Source organism: Callithrix jacchus, chromosome 7, assembly GCF_049354715.1.
Source record: "Callithrix jacchus isolate 240 chromosome 7, calJac240_pri, whole genome shotgun sequence".
NCBI classification, from domain to species: Eukaryota; Metazoa; Chordata; class Mammalia; order Primates; family Cebidae; genus Callithrix; species Callithrix jacchus.
This window is the reverse complement of record NC_133508.1, coordinates 136,259,256-136,277,019: the sequence shown is the minus strand read 5'-3', so window position 1 is coordinate 136,277,019 and position 17,764 is coordinate 136,259,256. Positions and strand designations below refer to the sequence as shown.

Below are 17,764 nucleotides of genomic sequence, written 5' to 3'. Positions count from 1 at the left end.
TCTCTGATAATATTATTCACTTTATTTCACTGATTCACCCCTTACCACAAAAGTAGTTACAGAAAGTACACATTGTATGCTCTCTCTCACCACTCCTATTCAACATAGTATTGGAAGTTCTAGCCAGAGCAATCAGGCAAGAAAAATATGGGTATTCACCTAGGAAAAGAGGAAGTCAAATTGTCTCTATTTGCAGATGACATGATTGTATATTTAGAAGACCCATCATCTCAACCCAAAATCTCCTTAAGATGATAAGCAACTTCAGCAAAGCCTCAGTATATAAAATTAATGTGCAAAAATCACAAGCATTCCTATATGCCAATAACAGACAAAGGACCAAATCACGAGTGAACTCCCATTCACAAATGCTGCAAAGAAAACAAAATACCTACAAAGAAAATAAAATACTGGAGAGGATGTGGAGAAATAGGAACGCTTTTACTTTGTTGGTGGGGGTATAAATTAATTCGACCATTGTGGAAGACAGTGTGGCGATTCCTCAAGGATCTAGAAATAGAAATATTATTTGACCCAGCAATCCCATTATTGGGTATATACTCAAAGGATTATAAATCATTCTATTATAAAGACATATGCACAAATATGTTTATTGTGGCACTGTTCACAACAGCAAAGACTTGGAACCAACCCAAATGCCCATCAAGGATAGACTGGATAAAGAAAATATGGCACATATGCACCATGGAATATTATGCAGCCATAAAAAAGTATGAATTCATGTCCTTTGCAGGGATGTGGATAAAGTTAGAAACCATCATTCTCAGCAAACTGACACAGGAACAGAAAACCAAACACTGCATGTTCTCACTCATAAGTGGGTGTTGAACAATGAGAACACAAGGACACAGGGAGGGGAACATCACACACTGGGGTCTGTTGGGGGGTGGGGGTCTATGGGAGCAATAGCGTGGGGTGGGGATGTTGGGAAGGGATAACATTAGGAGAAATACCTAATGTAGGTGATGAGGGGATGGAGGCAGCAAACCACCATGGCATGTGTATACCCATGTAACAATCCTGCAAGATCTGCACATGTACTCCAAAATTTAAATTATAACAAAAAAGCGAAAGCACTCATTTTATTCATTTTGATGGTCTAAAAGCTCATAATAAATGCTCAATAGAATTATGTGTATCCTAGTGAATGAATAAATAACATTAGCAAGTAAACAAATTGTTAAATGATGTTATCAACTTTCTACAGAAAAATGATAATTGAGAAAGCAAAATGAAATGAATCAGTTAATTAAAATTCACTACCATAACCGTCTAAAAAGCAAGTATTTCAGAAATTGATCTTTTCAAAGAAATAATATTTTGAGATACAATCATCAATTCTATATGGTTTACATTTGTACAGGCTAATTTTGTATGTGTGTGACGGAGTCTCACTCTGTCACCCATGCTGGAGTGCAGTAGTGGGTTTTTGGCTCACTGCAACCTCAGCCTTTCTGGTTGAAGCAATTCTTCTGCCTCAGCCTCCCAAGTAGCTGGAACTACAGGCACAGGCCAGCGTACCCAACTAATTTTTGAATTTTTAATATATACAGCGTTTTACTATGTTGGCCAGGCTGGTCTTGAACTCTTGGTGATCCCCTTGTCTTGGCCCCCAAAAGTGCTGGGATTACAGGCATAAGCCCCTGGGCCTGGCCTGTACAGGCTGTTTTTTAAAGCAGACTATAATAGTATACTTTAACTTAGTTTGAGAATTTCAATTTATCAGTAAAATCTTCAGAAGTCATCCCCCTATAATCCATTTCAACCAAAGAATTTAACTGGGTTGCACCTACTAATGGCTCTTGATCTTATGCTTTTAGAAATAGCTCATAGAAAAGGAGAGGGGGAACATTTTCAATGGATCCAATACATTTAATACTGCACTTCCTTTCCTAGTCTTATTAAGCTTCAGCATGAGCAGGTATTAAAAGGGGCTGTAAATCTCTGCTAAAGTGCTAACTCCACATATAAATAATTTTTAAAACCCAGGAGAAAAATCTAAGACAAAATAGAAAAATTCTTAAAAAGTAAATTGTGTACGGTATGTATGACACTGTAAGGTTTAGATACATGTAAAGGAAGTGCCTTCTGCTCTCCTACTTTGGAATTTCATTCCACTTTAGAAGACAGGCAAGTTATGCTAATGTACACTTGGTACAAATGTTACCCTCATATTTTTAAAATTGAATCAATAGTCAATAACATATCACATGTAATTGTAAAGGGTAAGCATTGGAATTTTAAAGATGTGAGTGAGTGACCTTAAAGAAAACAAAGAATTTTACTAGTGTTTTAAGTTCCCAAAGCTTTTTTACATATCATGGAGAAGAAATTCATAATTCACCCAAAGTGTTAATACTGGTACAAAAATAAGTATACTATCAAAATCTGGTGTGAAATTCTGTTGTTTGATTGGTGAATATTTTTAATCAGTCCAAAATTTCTGATTTGGGGATTTAATACCAGTGATTGCCGTTAATTTCTTCAGACTAGTACTCATTATGAAAATCATATTTCTATATTAGTTTTTCTTCCCTTCATAAAATCTTATCCCGAGACAGCTAAAATCCTTCCGAGAGCCTGAAGAGTCAAACCTGGGCTCATAATGTAGAGATAAAACACTCTTTATAGCAGCATTCATTAAAGTACTAGACAGAGCACAAAAAGCAGCAACAGGGAGCTTTCCCCTAAAAGCTTTTAATACAACCCTTTCCAAGACCCATTAAATCGGCCCAGCACTAAAGCCTCTGGCCACCCCCATCTATTGATCTCCACCACTGTGGAGCCCCCAACTCTGTCCAACTGAAGTCAGAGGTAATTTATCTCTAATGAATACATTGTCCACGAAAAGTCACTAGTACAAAGCTGCAAGTCAGAATCCCAACTCCAAGTGAGGCAATTGTGTGTTTTCTGTATGTTTCTGAAAACCCCTTGCAAGTATACACATTCTGCAAAACTCTGTCTTAATTTTCATTTGACTTACTCAAACAGGCCCTATTAACAGGTAACGTTTTTTGTTTTTGTTTTGTTTTTTTTTTGAGACGGAGTTTCGCTCTCGTTCCCCAGGCTGGAGTGCAATGGTGCGATCTTGGCTCACCGCAACCTCCGCCTCCCGGGTTCAGGCAATTCTCCTGCCTCAGCCTCCTGAGAAGCTGGGATTACAGGTGCGCGCCACCATGCCCAGCTAATTTTTTGTATTTTTAGTAGAGATGGGCTTTCGCCATGTGAAATGGATGGTTAACAGGTAACATTTATTGACCATATATTATGTGGCTGCGCTAGGATTCGTGTTTTAAGCATTGTTTTTATTTAATCCTTATAACAGCGTGACAGACAATTTATCCCCATTTTGCTTATGAAGGAAATGAGGCTCAGAGAGCTGAGGTAACTTTTCAGAATCTCAAAGTCAATAGGTGGCAGAACCACTGTTAGAAAAATACCTTATAGTGAATCTTTCTGTTCACTCATCTGATACTTTATTTTGTATGCCATGTACTAGGACCTGTAGTAAACGAAATGGACATGCTCCCTGTGTTCATGGTGCTTCCAGCTCTGTGGGAGCAAAAACTTTAAACAAGTAAGTGGGAAATACACAGCAAATTGTAGTAATTATTATGAAGAACAAAGTATGTGAAAGTATTATTCTTATTGCAGCATTAATAACTCCCCTAATCCCTTAGTTTCACATTTATTTGGCATGTTTAGATTATACTTTCAACAAGGTACACCCATAAAAACATGTTTGCCTTTTTCTTTCCCATCAACAGAATGACTCACAGTATTATTAATTTGGAAGAGCAGAAGTTCTTTTGAATTGATTATCCTTTATCCATAGGATGACCATTTATTCTGAACCAGTCTTAATTATGATTCTAATCTCACCGTTCTTTCCACTTTGGCAGTTTATTTTCTCAGAAGAGTTACAGTTTAGACACCAAATTTGTATGATCACTCTACTTACATAATGTTTGGAGCTGTTTGAAATGTGTTTTGGAGAAAATAGTAGTGAGCTGAAAAAAATGACTGTGTCCTACATTCTGCTGGGATCTTCACCTATGTGGTTTTACTTAATCTTCAAACACCTCACTGAGGTCACAATTGCTCTACCCACTTGAAAACAAGTGTCTCAAAGATATCATATACAATGCATATGTTTACACATCCTAAATATCTCTCAAATATCTTCTCTCTCCACTCCATCTATTCATTCTGCAAATATTGATTTAACCATTTCTTGGTGCCAGACTTTGTGCTAGGTGCTAAGATATACATGAGAACAACGTAGAGTAGTTTGTTCCTACCTTCATGGAGTTTGCCATTTAGTAGAGAAAGCAGGCAAAAACCAGAAAACAAAAATAAATGCAATAAATGTAAGTTGTTCTAAGTGCTATGGAACCTAAGTAAAGCAGAGTCCTGTAGCTTTCTCACGGTTCATCTTGTTCCCATACTCCAAAATGCCCTTCGTGACACTGTTACAGAAAGTTCTGAATACAAATTTGATAATGTTTCATTATTATTTAAATTTCTTTCAGGACTCCTTAAAATCATCAGTGTAAATCCATATGATGCAAGTCACTTTATAGTTTGCTTTCTACCTACAGGCACAAAAGCGAATTGAACATGAATAAACAGGTGAGAATGCAAGCCTCAAGTCTCTCCATATTATAGAAGTTCCACCCTTTCTTACGGAAACTTGTGCCTTCGGGAAGTGTGACCATTGACAATCAGTGAATTAACATGTATCTTCATTTTAAGATAAAAATATAAGTAGATATCTTACTTCTAATGGATAGGTTAGTACGACCTATACATATGCACAACTGGATTTGGAGACCCCTAGTGTGTTTGCTTATACCATTAGACTCCAGAGTTTTTTGAGAACTAAAGCTACAGGATTCATTGCTGTGTATTCGGTCCTAGAGTGCTTAGCGTGAGTTCTGAATCAAACCCAGGAGGTCATCGTTGTTTGCAGACTGACTGACTAAATTAATGAAGAATTCAATCAATCTGTTGGGCAAATGCAGAGTGCCCACGACTTGTACCATGCTGGCAGTGGTAGGACCAACACAACCGTGGAGGATATGATACAAGTACCAACCTTTCTCTGACATTTCTAAGCATGTCAACAAAATCCCACTATTACTAGGGCTCTAGGGAGGTGGGTCTTCAAAACACATTTCTCTTAAATAATTTTGATTGGTTGATTATTTTTAAATAACTCTTCCACAAAAGATGATATTTTCCACAATACTCTTTCAAAACAGAGTCCCAGTGTTCCTGAACTAAACTGAGCATTGGGCTGCTTTTTCTTGGGGCCCAATAGCGAGATGCAGACGAACTGGGGAGGAAAAGAGTTTTATTCCTGTAACCCAGTTACAGGGAGAAGGCCTGGAAATTATCACCAGACCAACTCAAAACACAAAGTTTTCCAGAGATTATATACCTTCTAAACTATAAGTCCATGTGTAAGTGTGCATTTATCTAAAGACATAAGTGATTAACTTATTTTAACCTACAAGGTCTGAGTCCTAAAGACTTTCCTCTGGCACCTCAGTAAATTTACTTAATCTAAATGGGGCCAGGGGCCAGGGGTGATTACCCTTATTTTGTCTCCTGCTGAATCACGGAGGTTTGGGGACTCCCTCAGACTCCCAATAAATTTGTTTGTGGAGGCCTGGGGAGTTTCTTCAGACCCTCAGTAAAACTTTTTTAATCCTAAATAGATCCTGTTAAGACTTCCTTCGTTTTTGTGTCATGCTTTAAGGCCAAGGAAAGGCCTAGGCAAAACTCTTGGTGAGCTTTTGTTACACTCCAGCCTTTGCATAAGGGCCCTGGAATTTTTAGCTTTTAATATCTAACTTAACCGCTCAGTGAGTACTGAAACACTCGTTGTGGAGGCCTGCGCTAGTGAGGCCTGGCCTGCCACATCAGGAAAGTGGGTTTCAAAGTTAGGGTAAGGGATGATTCATGCTCAGCAACTCTAACTACACATGATTTCACCATATTACAAGTACTATAAATACTCATGAGACTGTAGGCTAATTGACTAATAGCTGAATGTCCCTAAACATGGTACAGGTGCCTATGCATGATGATCTCCTTATGGAGTTCACTAACATAAGCAAAGAAAAAGTAATCAAAGCTATTTGCAAGTCAAAAGAAAAAAACAGGAGTCACTTTTTAACAGATATTAAAATGAATAAGGGGAGAAATGCTAAAACTAAGAAACACATATAAACTAAGATACACATATAAACACATTTATGCAACAAAAAGATCAGTGAGTTTTATGGTGATCAAGAGATTAAAAACATTTTCTTTTTTGATTTGATAATCGTTAAATTAAGAAAAGAATATATGTATGTGCATTATAGGAAATCTTGAAAAATAAATGAGGAGGAAAGGGGGATTACACTGCATACCTGGGATGCTTGGAAGGAAGCTGAACTGAACGAATGAGCCTTATGTTAGCTGACAAAGGGTACATTTAGTGCTTACCCATCCCAGGAAAATCTGTGAACCACAGATAGCCTTTTACAAGAATCCTTTACCTGCAGCCATTATGATGGAGGTGGTGGGAGCAGGAGATGTAGAGGAGGGACACCCAAAGAAAATATAGTGAGCTGCTGATTATCCATGTTGGCCCTGATGAATTTTGTCACAATTTATTCCAAAATCAATGTAGATTTAACCTTATTGTCATTGTACATAAATTTGAATATATGGCTTAATCTGAGGTTCTAAGTATTTTACAAAGTTAAAACAAATAATAAAATGATGTCATTATGTCTTAACAGGGAAAGCTGAAAAATGGCCATGTTTCTCTGCTCAGAACTCTTCCCTCATAAGGAAGCAACATACTTAATCTATGAAAAATTTCCACTTTTGTGGACTGCATATTTCTTGAATTGGGGACAGGTAATTATGGCTGCAGGTAGTAAGAATGAACTAAATATAGTCTACGCAGGAGAGTTTGAAAGATACTCATATTTTTTTCCCTCACACTGAAAAAAATGTGGAAGCTTTACGCTCTTCATCTGATCTGATAGTTGTCACAATCCACCTACCGGGAAACAGGTGAAAAGGAAAATCTAAATTTTAGCCTTATGGTAAACTTTGTCAGATGGAATTATTTAAGTATTCCCTGTACACCTATTTGGAAGTTCTAGGTTATAATGCATGGTCTTCTAGTCTTCCAGAGCCCTCCTCTGTTCTCTTGGGATATGGGTGAGGTGTACAGTACTGGTGAGAACAACAATGAGGCTTGGGAGCTCAGGAACTTGCATCAAGCTTTGTAACCTCACTCATCTCAAGACGAGCCAATCAAGATTTCCCATGGACCTGCTGAAATTGACTAGCACTACCTCAGAACTTCTGTTGGCTTCTCACACTATAATATGCTTAGGGTTATATATCTGTGATCCATATTTTTCTCCCAGGTGACTAGGATTCAGTTATACTCCCTCTTGATTAGACACCTTGGTTCTGGAAGACTCTGTAGACTTTTTGTAACATCTGTCATAACCCCTATCCATCTTCTTCCTGAAACTTCTCATCCCAGATCTTCTGTAGCTGAATTACCTGGTACCCTGGTATACTTCAAGGGAAAAACCACAAACACTCAGTGATATCCCATCTACACATTCCTATAGAACCATCTGAGCCTTTTTTATTTCATGTAAAAACTAAGAAATAAATCTGGCTTACTCTCTATCTTATCTTGCTGTCTGTAAAGTTTACTTTGATGTAATTATCCTATAGATTGATCCTGGAAAATCTTTGAAGCCACCAAAGTCCCAGAATGGGCTTTTGTCTATGACCTAGCTGTCTCATTTCCATTCAGCTTCCCTGGCGCATACCATCACTCTAGCCAGTTGAAACACTCAGGTGGCCTGCAGACCTCCCCCTCCACATGTCCATGTTCTCAACAGCATGTGAATGGATTTAATTGGCAGAAGCTAATTCATGCCTATAACTTTAGCTGCAATAAAGTCTGGGAATGATATAATTTAAGCTTTTAGTTTCTACAATACAGGAAGACATGCTAGGAGGGTGAAACCACCATATCTATTTTAAGTAAGCCCACACTCACTCTCACTCTTATAATCTTATGTACAGTTATGCATGGTTAAGAAGTCTGCTTACTCTGGGGTATTTTCTGGGCGCCCTTATGGAAATATAAATCTCATATCACCCATATCTCCATAATTAAATTTTCATTTTTGCAGGAATAGAGAACATTAATAAATGTTTTTATTTTCCTGGGATAGTGTGCCAAAATGCTAGCAAGTTTTCTTTATTAAGGTATCTGCAAGTTTATGCTCAGGAAAAATTAATAGCATAGGCAAGTTCCAGGTCTTCTCTTGGTTCCCTCTATGTTCCTTTATTTAGAGAGCAGCTTATTTCTTTATTTAAAAGCCTAATAAGAAAGCCTCAACTTGAAATTTTGCTCAGTCAGGTCTATTGTAATGATGCCTGATGAGGATTTAGAATCTTTTGTCATCTCAACTCACCAGAAACTAAAATAAATGGAATGGCCCTGTGTTAGATGGTTTTTGTATTGCTATAAAAGAATACCTGAAGCTGGGTTATTTATAAAGAAAAGAGATTTAATTGGCTTACAGTTCTATAAGCTGCACAAGAAGCATGGCGCCAGCGTCTGCTTGGCTTCTGGTAAAGCCTCAGAGAGCTTTCAATTATGGCAGAAGGTCAAGAAGGAAGCCGGCCATCTCACATGGCAGGAGAGAGGGAGAGAGAGAGAGCGGGAGGTGCCACACACTTGTGAAAAACCAGATCTCACACTAACTCACTTATCACCAAGGGGATGATGACAGCCATTCAGGATCTGACCCCATGATCACATCCCACCAGGCTCTACCTCCAACACTGGGGATTACATTTCAATATGAGATTTGAGAAGACAAATATTCAAACTATATCAGGCTCAACATATACTTTTTTTTCCAAAAGCTAACTATGAGAAGCAGCTTTACCTTCTCTTTTGCAAACAATCCAGGCCTGTAAACAGATATAGCTTGAATCCAAACTTCTTCACGACCAGATAGTGGGTGTTAGTAATTTTGTTAGAAGAAAACATAAGGTAGAGATTAAGAGGACAAGCTCTGGAGCTAGACTGCCTGAGTTTGAAATCTGGCTGCTCCATTTATTAGGTATTTAATCTGGGGTTAATATCTTAACTCTCTGTACTGCATTTTCCTCATCTGCATAATGAATCAAATGATAACACCTACCACATAAACTTTCATGAGGATTAAATTAGTATATGTGAAGTTCTTTAAATGGTGCCTAGATCTATATAACACTTAATAAACTAATAAAATTCTTTCTACTACTTATTTTCTTCAACTTTCTTCCTAAGTTCAGGGGTACATGTGCAGGATGGGCAAGTTTGTTAGATAGGTAAAACATGAGCCATGGCGGTTTGCGGTACAGATCATCCCATCATCTAGGCATTAAGCCCAGCATCCATGACCTATTCTTCCTGATGCTCTCCCTCCCCCTAATCCAAGCACCAATGGGCCCCACTAGGTGTTGTTCCCGTGTATGTGTCCATGTGTTCGCATCATTCAGCTCTCACTTGTAAGTGAGAATATGCAATGTTTGATTTTCTGTTCCTGCATTAGTTTGCTGAGAATAACAGCTTCCAGCTCCATTCATGTCCCTACATAGGACATTATCTTGTTCCTTTTTATGGCTGCATGGTATTCTCTGGTGTATATGTACCACATTTTCTTTATCCAGTTGATTATTGATGGGCATTTAGGTTGATTCCCTGGCTTTGCTACTGTAAATAGTGCTACAATGAGCAAGCACGTGTATGTATCTTTACAATAGGATTATTTACATTCCTTTGGGTAGATGCCCAGTAATGGGATTGCTGGGTCAAATGGTATTTATGCCTCTAAGTTTTAGGAATTGCCACACTGTATTCCACAGTGGTTGAACTAATTTACATTCCCACCAACCATGTAAAAGCATTCTTTTTTCTCCACAACATTGCCAGCATCTGTTATTTTGGACTTTTTAATAATCACCATTCTCACTGGTGTGAGAGGGTATCTCATCGTGGTTTTGATTTGCACTTTTCTAATGATCAGTGATGTTGAACTTTTTTTCATGTTTTCTACTCCATGTATGTCTTCTTTTGGAAAGTGTCTGTTCATATCCTTTTCCCACATTTTAATGGGGTTATTTGTGTTTTTCTTATAAATTTGATTAAATTATTTGTCCACTCTGGATATCAGACCTTTGTCAGATGACTAGATTGCAAAAATTTTCTCCAGTTCTGTAGTTTGCTCACTCTGATAATAGTTTCTTTTGCTGTGCAAAAGCTCTTTCTTAATTAGATTCTGATTGTCAATTTTTGCTTTCATTGCAATTGCTTTTGCATTTTATGTCCTGAAATCTTTGCCTGTGTCTGTGTCATGAATGGTATTGACTGGATTTTCTTCTAGGGTTTTTATAGTTTGGGCTTTTAAATTTGTATTAGTCTGTTTTCATATTGCTGTAAAGAATTGCCGAGATTGGGTATTTATGAATAGAAAGGAAAGAGGTTTAATTGACCCACAGTTCAGCATGGCTGGGAAGGCCTCAGCAAACTTAAAATCATGGCAGAAGGTAAAGGGGAAGCAAGGCAGTTTCTTCAGAAAGTGACAGTAAGGAGAAGTGCCGAGCAAAGGGAAAAGAGCCTCTTACAAAACCATCAGATCTCATGAGAACTCACTATCATGAGAACAGCGTGGAGAAAACCACTCCCATGGTTCAATTACTTCCACCCTGTCCTGCCCTTGACACATGGAGATTTTGGGGATTGCAATTCAAGGTGAGATTTGGGTAGGGACACAGAGCCAAACTACATTAACGTTTAAGTCTTCAATCCCTCTTAATTTTTGTATAAGGTGTAAGGAAAGAATCCAGTTTCTATTTTCTGCGTAAGGCTATCCAATTCTTCCAGCACCATTTATTAAGTAGGGAGTCCTTTCCCCATTGCTTGTTTTTGTTAGGTGTGTCAAATATTAGATAGAACGTTCCTCCAGGTGTGTTCTTTTGGCTTAGGATTGTCTTGGCTATTCGGGCTCATTTTTGATTCCATATGGCTCTTAAACTGGTAGAAGACAAGGATGCTCTCTTTAACCACTCCTATTTAACATAGTTTTGGAAGTTCTGACCAGAGCAATCAGGCAAAAGGAAGAAATAAATGGTATCAAATTAAAAAGAGAGGAAGTCAAATTATCTTTGCAAATGACTTCATCGTATACCTAGAAAACCCCATTTTCTCAGCTCAAAAGCTTCTTAAGCTGATAAGCAACCTCAGCAAAGCCTCAGGATAAAAAAAATCAATGTGCAAAAATTACTAACATTTCTATACACCAAGAACAGGTGAGCAGAGAGACGATCATGAATGAACTCCCATTCGAAATTGCTGCCAAAAAAAAAAAAATAGGATACCTAGGATACAGCTAACAAGGGAAGTAAAGGACCTTTTCAAAGAGAACTACAACCCACTCCTTAAAGAAATCATAGAGCACACAAACAAATAATAAAAGTTCCATGCTCATGGGTAGGAAGATCAATATTGTGAAAATGGCCATACTTTCCAAAGTAATTTACAGATTTAATGCTAGTCCCATTACACTACCATTGACATTCTTCATAGAATTAGAAAAAACTATCCTTCTACTACATTTATTAATAGGACATTCTGAAGTATCTTCTAGTGTTCTAAACTTTGCATAGTGTTGTAAAGGTTCGGGGGCAGTGTAATCTGACTCAGAAAAAAGGAAGTGCCTTCGCTTGGGGTAGACCACACATCACTGCTACTTGCTAATTTTTCTCTCTAATTCACATTTATTGAGCAAGATGTATCAATCCCCATGCCAGGAGCCTTCCCATATCTTATCTCCTTTACCCTTTACAACAATCCTCCAAGATGCTGATTATTTTTATTTTAGAGATGACACAACTGACCCACAGAGACTGTTTACATTTTTTCTATGAAGAAAATCTAATAAGATGACTTGTTGGATTCTAACCTAAATTAGTCAGAGTTCAAGTCCAATACCTTTTCCATCGCTCTGTGTTACCTCTTTAAATAACAGTATAGCTGTGGTTATTTAAGCAGTGGTGCATGCATTATTTTATTTAACTCAGAATAATTCTATGATATTGAGCAACTGCAGGTAACAGAAAACAGAGACGGCAGTTATTTAATCAGATGAGGGTTGATTCCTTGAACATAATAATACATCTGGGTTCAGTTAATGACAGCATGGTGGCTGGCCCTTCATGGAGGGTTCAGTGACACCATCAAGAACTCAGACTTCTTCCATTGTTCCCCTCCATCATTTGATACATGTTGGCTTTTCATTCTTGAGTTTGTCATCTTGTGTTTGAGAGCTATTTTTCACAGCTATGAGCAAAACAAAGCCAGAAGCATGTAGTTGGGACAAGTGCTGGCAAAGGAGTGAAAAAAAAAAACCAGAATTTACTTACTTATCTGGGAGAAAAAGAATCTTTCCCAAAAATCCTTCCCAAAAACCTTTCCCAAAAATCTTATCAAGGGTTATGTCAGTCATATGGCCACACCTAGCAACTAAAGAGACTGGGAAGGTAATAAGTTGGCCTTTTACACTCCCTCTGGTGGGAGACAGGACAAGGACAAAGGAGGTTAGGAATAGCTCTTAGAGGCAAGACTATGGTCTCTTTCGCTCCTAGGTATTACATAAAAGTTTTTAGATAACATCACAGGTCCAGAGAGATTGTGACTGGTCTGTTGTCACAAGGGTAGTATGTGGTGTCCTATGAACTTAAATCAAGGTTTTGACCCTATCCTCTAAAATTTCCACTGTCCCATTAAAGCCATGTAATTAGGCATTGTTTCTAAATTTTTCAGATGTACAGTAAGAAGAATGGTCCCTGGGGATATTATTTATTTCATAATTTATAACTTTTTTTAAAAAACAGGAAGGACACATGCACACGAATGTTCATTGCAGCACAGTTTACAATAGCAAAGACCTGGAACCAACCCAAATGCCCATCGATGATAGACTGGACAGGGAAAATGTGGCACATATACACCATGGAATATTATGCAGCCATCAAAAATGATGAGTTCATGTCCTTTGTATGGACATGAATGAACCTAGAAACCATCAGTCTCAGCAAACTGACCCAAGAACAGAAAATCAAACACCACGTGTTCTCACTCATGGGCAGGTGTTGAACAATGAGAACATATGGACACAGGGAGGGGAGCACTACACATTGGGGTCTGTTGGGGGAAATAGGGGAGGGAGAGCGGAGGGTGGGGAGTTGGGGAGAGATAGCACGGGGAGAAATGCCAGATATAGGTGAAGAGGAGGAAGGCAGCAAATCACACTGCCACGTGTGTACCTATGCAACTATCTTGCATGTTCTTCACATGTACCCCAAAACCTAAAATGCAATAAAAATGCAGGGAGGATTATAATAAAAAGTATATATCTAATAATATTATCCAAAAGACATTTTTTAAAAAACAGAAACAACATGAAGGGGAGAAATAAAATGTGCTAACCACAAGAATTATGGATTTATTGTGACTTATTTTAATTTTTTGTATATATAGATGGGAAGAGAGAATCAAACAGGTTTATGAAATTTCCCTTTATATTCTAGAACATAGATGCAAACATTACAAATCTGAAAGACAAATTCTTTTCCATTACCATATTCAAAAAATAATTTATCATTTGCAAATATATAAAAAGGACGTTGAAGAACATAACAAATAACAACTTCAAATTGATTGTACAGAATACACTGTAAATGGGAGGTGATGGTTAGAGTGACTAAACTAGCACTTTTAATGTTGTCTTTATGTTCTCTATTTTGGCAGAAGTTTAGAACTTAGAGTGGTTAAAGGAAAGGCTGAACATGTTTCTTATGCTATCTTCTACAGGCAACTGTTCTCTAAGCCAGGCTTTCTTTTGGCATAGACATTTTAACCTTAATTAAAGAGGTAATACATGTCCAGTGGGAACACACACACACACAAACACACACACAAACACACACACACACACACAGATGAAGCAAAAACTGAAGTAAACCACCGCTAATCCTACTACCCCAAAAACTGTTTACACATTGTTGTGTGTTTTCAGCCAATAATTTTTCATGCATAAAATGTATTTTTCCCAAAAATATAATGATACTGTAAACATTGTTTTACTGTCTAATATTTCATTTATGGATGTATCAGGAACACTATTCTTTATCAATGAATAGCATTATAAACATAATTTAAAATTTCAATTTCACATTGCACTGTAAACATATATCAAAGTATTGTAACCAATTTTTTAAATTTAGATATTTAGGTTTTAAATTTCCCATAAGTAATAAGGTCCTTACCATCATCATACATATATCTTTGCAGACATTTCTGATAAATTATAAAAAATTGAATTTCTGTGTTGAAGTGTTGGAGCATTTTTAAATCTTTTGTCACATACTGCCAAATTATCTCCAGAAACTTATTCTCTCACCATCTCAGCCAGACTTTTGACAGAAGCTGGCTAGCAGATAATTTGAATTACGCTCTCTGATGAGTATCACCATGAAGTACTACCATGACATGTCAAGCAATCTTCTCTATTTTCTAACCTCGAGTTTGGAGGTAAGGTGGGACACCTGCCCTGGGAATCAGAAGACGTGGGTATGGGTTGGAGTATTATTATCTGGTCTACCTGTTTAATTCATCATGGTGAGATCAAATGAGAAAACATATGCAAAAATTCTTTAAAAATGTCAGTGCAAACATAAGAAATTGTTAATTCAACAAGAGCATTCTATTAGGGATATCCTAGAAGGAAGAGAGATTTATCTTGACCACAAGTGAAAGAGGAGCAAGAGAATGTCCTTGGGGAATGCTCAGAGGGACGGAATTGCATGTTCTCAGAATCTCTTGTGTCACTTTTTGCTTTGTCTTTTAGGAGATATTTAAAGAAATGTTAACACACACGCAGGCATCCCGGCTTCTGGGTGGGTGTCAGTCTGTTAGTGATTTTCCCGCAAAGCCCAGAGGCAACTGGATATTAAAAGACAATACAAGAAAGGCAAGGAGTAGCTCTTTCCTATTTTCTGATACATAGGGAAAAACTGAGCTTACTGTTCAGGAAACACTTCAAGTTTCCTGGCAATAAGTGTTATGCTTTGAATCATTATAAAGTTCTTTTATCTATTGAGTGCATTAAAAAATCACTGAAACTACTCAATATATGTATTTGGTTTGACAGGATTATTATTCTTGCCAATTCTACATCCATTCGGATGAAGTGAAATCGCTATTATCATCGTCTTCTCTGAAAGTTTAACTTTTTTCCCCGCCTTTTTATCATATCAAATAGGATAACATGTTAGAATGATTTGTTCAATATAAATGATGGTTTGTTCAATATAAGTGATGGTAAATAGTCAAAATAGCAAAATAAGTGACTGCAACAATAAAATCTGTTGAACTTTAAACGGTAAAGTCCTATGCTGATAGTAATTCTTCATAGCCTTGCTTTAGTAACTTGGTCCGAACATAAATATCATTTAATGTCATTTTTTTGGTGTCTATCCATTTGGCAGAGAACGTCAGAGTGCATTTCATTTTTCTGACAAAATTTGACTCTTGGAATCAAAGAATTAATAGCGTTGAGTTTTGGGAAGAAGCAGTTTATGCACTGATGCTTTTCCATGGAGTTTTCTCTTCCTGTTAAATCAGCTGTTCACAAAAAAAAAAAAAGCATTGCCTGCACTTGTCACATCACATGATTCTATGCTCAGACAACCCCTGAAATTCACAGCATTTTTCCAGTGTCATATACTGCATGTCACGCTGGCTGCAACTTCGGTACTTCTTTCCTCCAATATTTTAATGGGCAAACTTGAGTAATATATTTCCCAATTTCAGACCCTTCAGCACTGACAGTCCAAAACTCCTGAGGATATGAACTAATGCAAAAGGTTCTGGCAGAGCTGAGCATCTTCAGCTCTGGTCTATCAGTGTCAAGTCCTCAAGCTCTTGAGAAATAATTTTACTTATTAAAACACATTTTTTCCCTCAAAAATACTGTAAGAAAGACAAAGCACTCAGTGACCTCTCAGAAAATTGTTGAATTAAGGAGAGAAGTCTACATAACTTCTCCATTTTAAAGTCTAGTGAAAGTATAATTAATGTACCAAGAAAGAGCTCTGCTTTTCGTTCACAGATTTGAATTATTGAACTAACCCTGTACCTTGGGACTATGCTGCAAACACATTGCTTCCCAGTATTCCTTTCTCTCAAAAATAAAGATAGACAATGCCAACAGGTTGGCATATATTTGCAAATTTTTAGGCAATGTCTTAGAATCCTTTAAGATTCTCTCTTCCCTCAGGAATTTCATAGAGCTTAAGTTGAAACTGTCCCATCCGTGTAGTCATGATGAGCTCTTCAAATATCTGAAAACCCATTGTGCACAGAGCATTTTATTTATTCAGTTTCACGGAACAGGTTAGCACCATGGCTACAGGTGTCTATTGAGTTAGTGTTCATGTATAGGAAAAAGCTACTTGCAGATTCAGTAATTTAGGTTTCTTGGCAATTTTATATTATGTTTTACAGAAATATTATACACCTCCATGATGTCTTCATGAAAATACTTACTGCAGTAAAAGCCCTTTTAACAAATGAAAGTCACATTACTTATTTCTCTGTGTGTATTTCGATCACAACACGTTAGCCTTCCTTTTAAAATTGTAATGATTATTAAAAGTTAACACCGTGCCAAGGGCAGGGTCAATAGCAGACAAAAATCATTCTGATTTGTTTGAATAAAGCAACCTCAGCTTAAAGAAAAGCTGCTCATTGAGAATTCTAGCAAAGATAACTCTCTGAGTTAAATATTTGATAAGTCATTTCTTCTCTGAAAATATTGTCTTTATTTGGTAATAACATCCTCTGGCCATTAAGTTGCTTACAGTCCAATAGGAAGGAGTAAAGACGTCCCTCTGGAAAGCCAAAGGAGGACTAAAGGAAAGCTCTGTAGAGCAGAGCACACATACTTTAACTGTGCGCACTGCTCAATACAGGATGAGGAATTCTTTGGTGAAATTGCCAAAGAGGCAGTTTGTCATTGACATCATGTCATATGTCGCTACCAATGATCCTTCCTCCACTCAGACTGACATCCAACCTAGGCATCAACTTTTCAAAAATTACCTCAAAATTCATTCCAACTTATTCTAACAATCACAAAAACTCAGTTAATTATTTAAAAACTTCAATGCAATGCTGTTTACAATATCAAAAATATGGACTCAAACTGATTTTCAAAAAGAGGAGATTGATTATAAAATAGTACATTCAAGGAAAAGCATAATATAATATGCTGTAGAAGACTATTAAGATATTCAAATATTTGAGAAAAATATGGGATAATAAATGCATAAATGTATATTTAAGTTCAGAAGGATATATATCAAATATAATGTAAGATTACCAGGAATGATGGAATTTTGGATAATTTTCCTTTGTTTAGTAGTATTTTCCAAGTTATCTAGAAGAAGTTTGTTTTGCTTTGTAAAGGGAAAAAGATTTTTTTTAAAAGAATTTACACAGTTTCCTTATTGACTTAACACTAGTTGCTAGCTGTCCAAGAGAAACATGAAGATCTTAGCAGCCAATTATAGTGCTGTTTGTATTACTTGC

At 37.0% G+C, this 17,764-nt stretch overlaps 1 long non-coding RNA gene across 1 annotated transcript in view; it reads right to left on the bottom strand.

Annotated features, from left to right (window-relative positions):
* The window catches only part of LOC128928228 (uncharacterized), a 260,914-nt gene that overhangs the window by 20,230 nt on the left and 222,920 nt on the right, over positions 1-17,764 (bottom strand). The window lies entirely within an intron of this gene.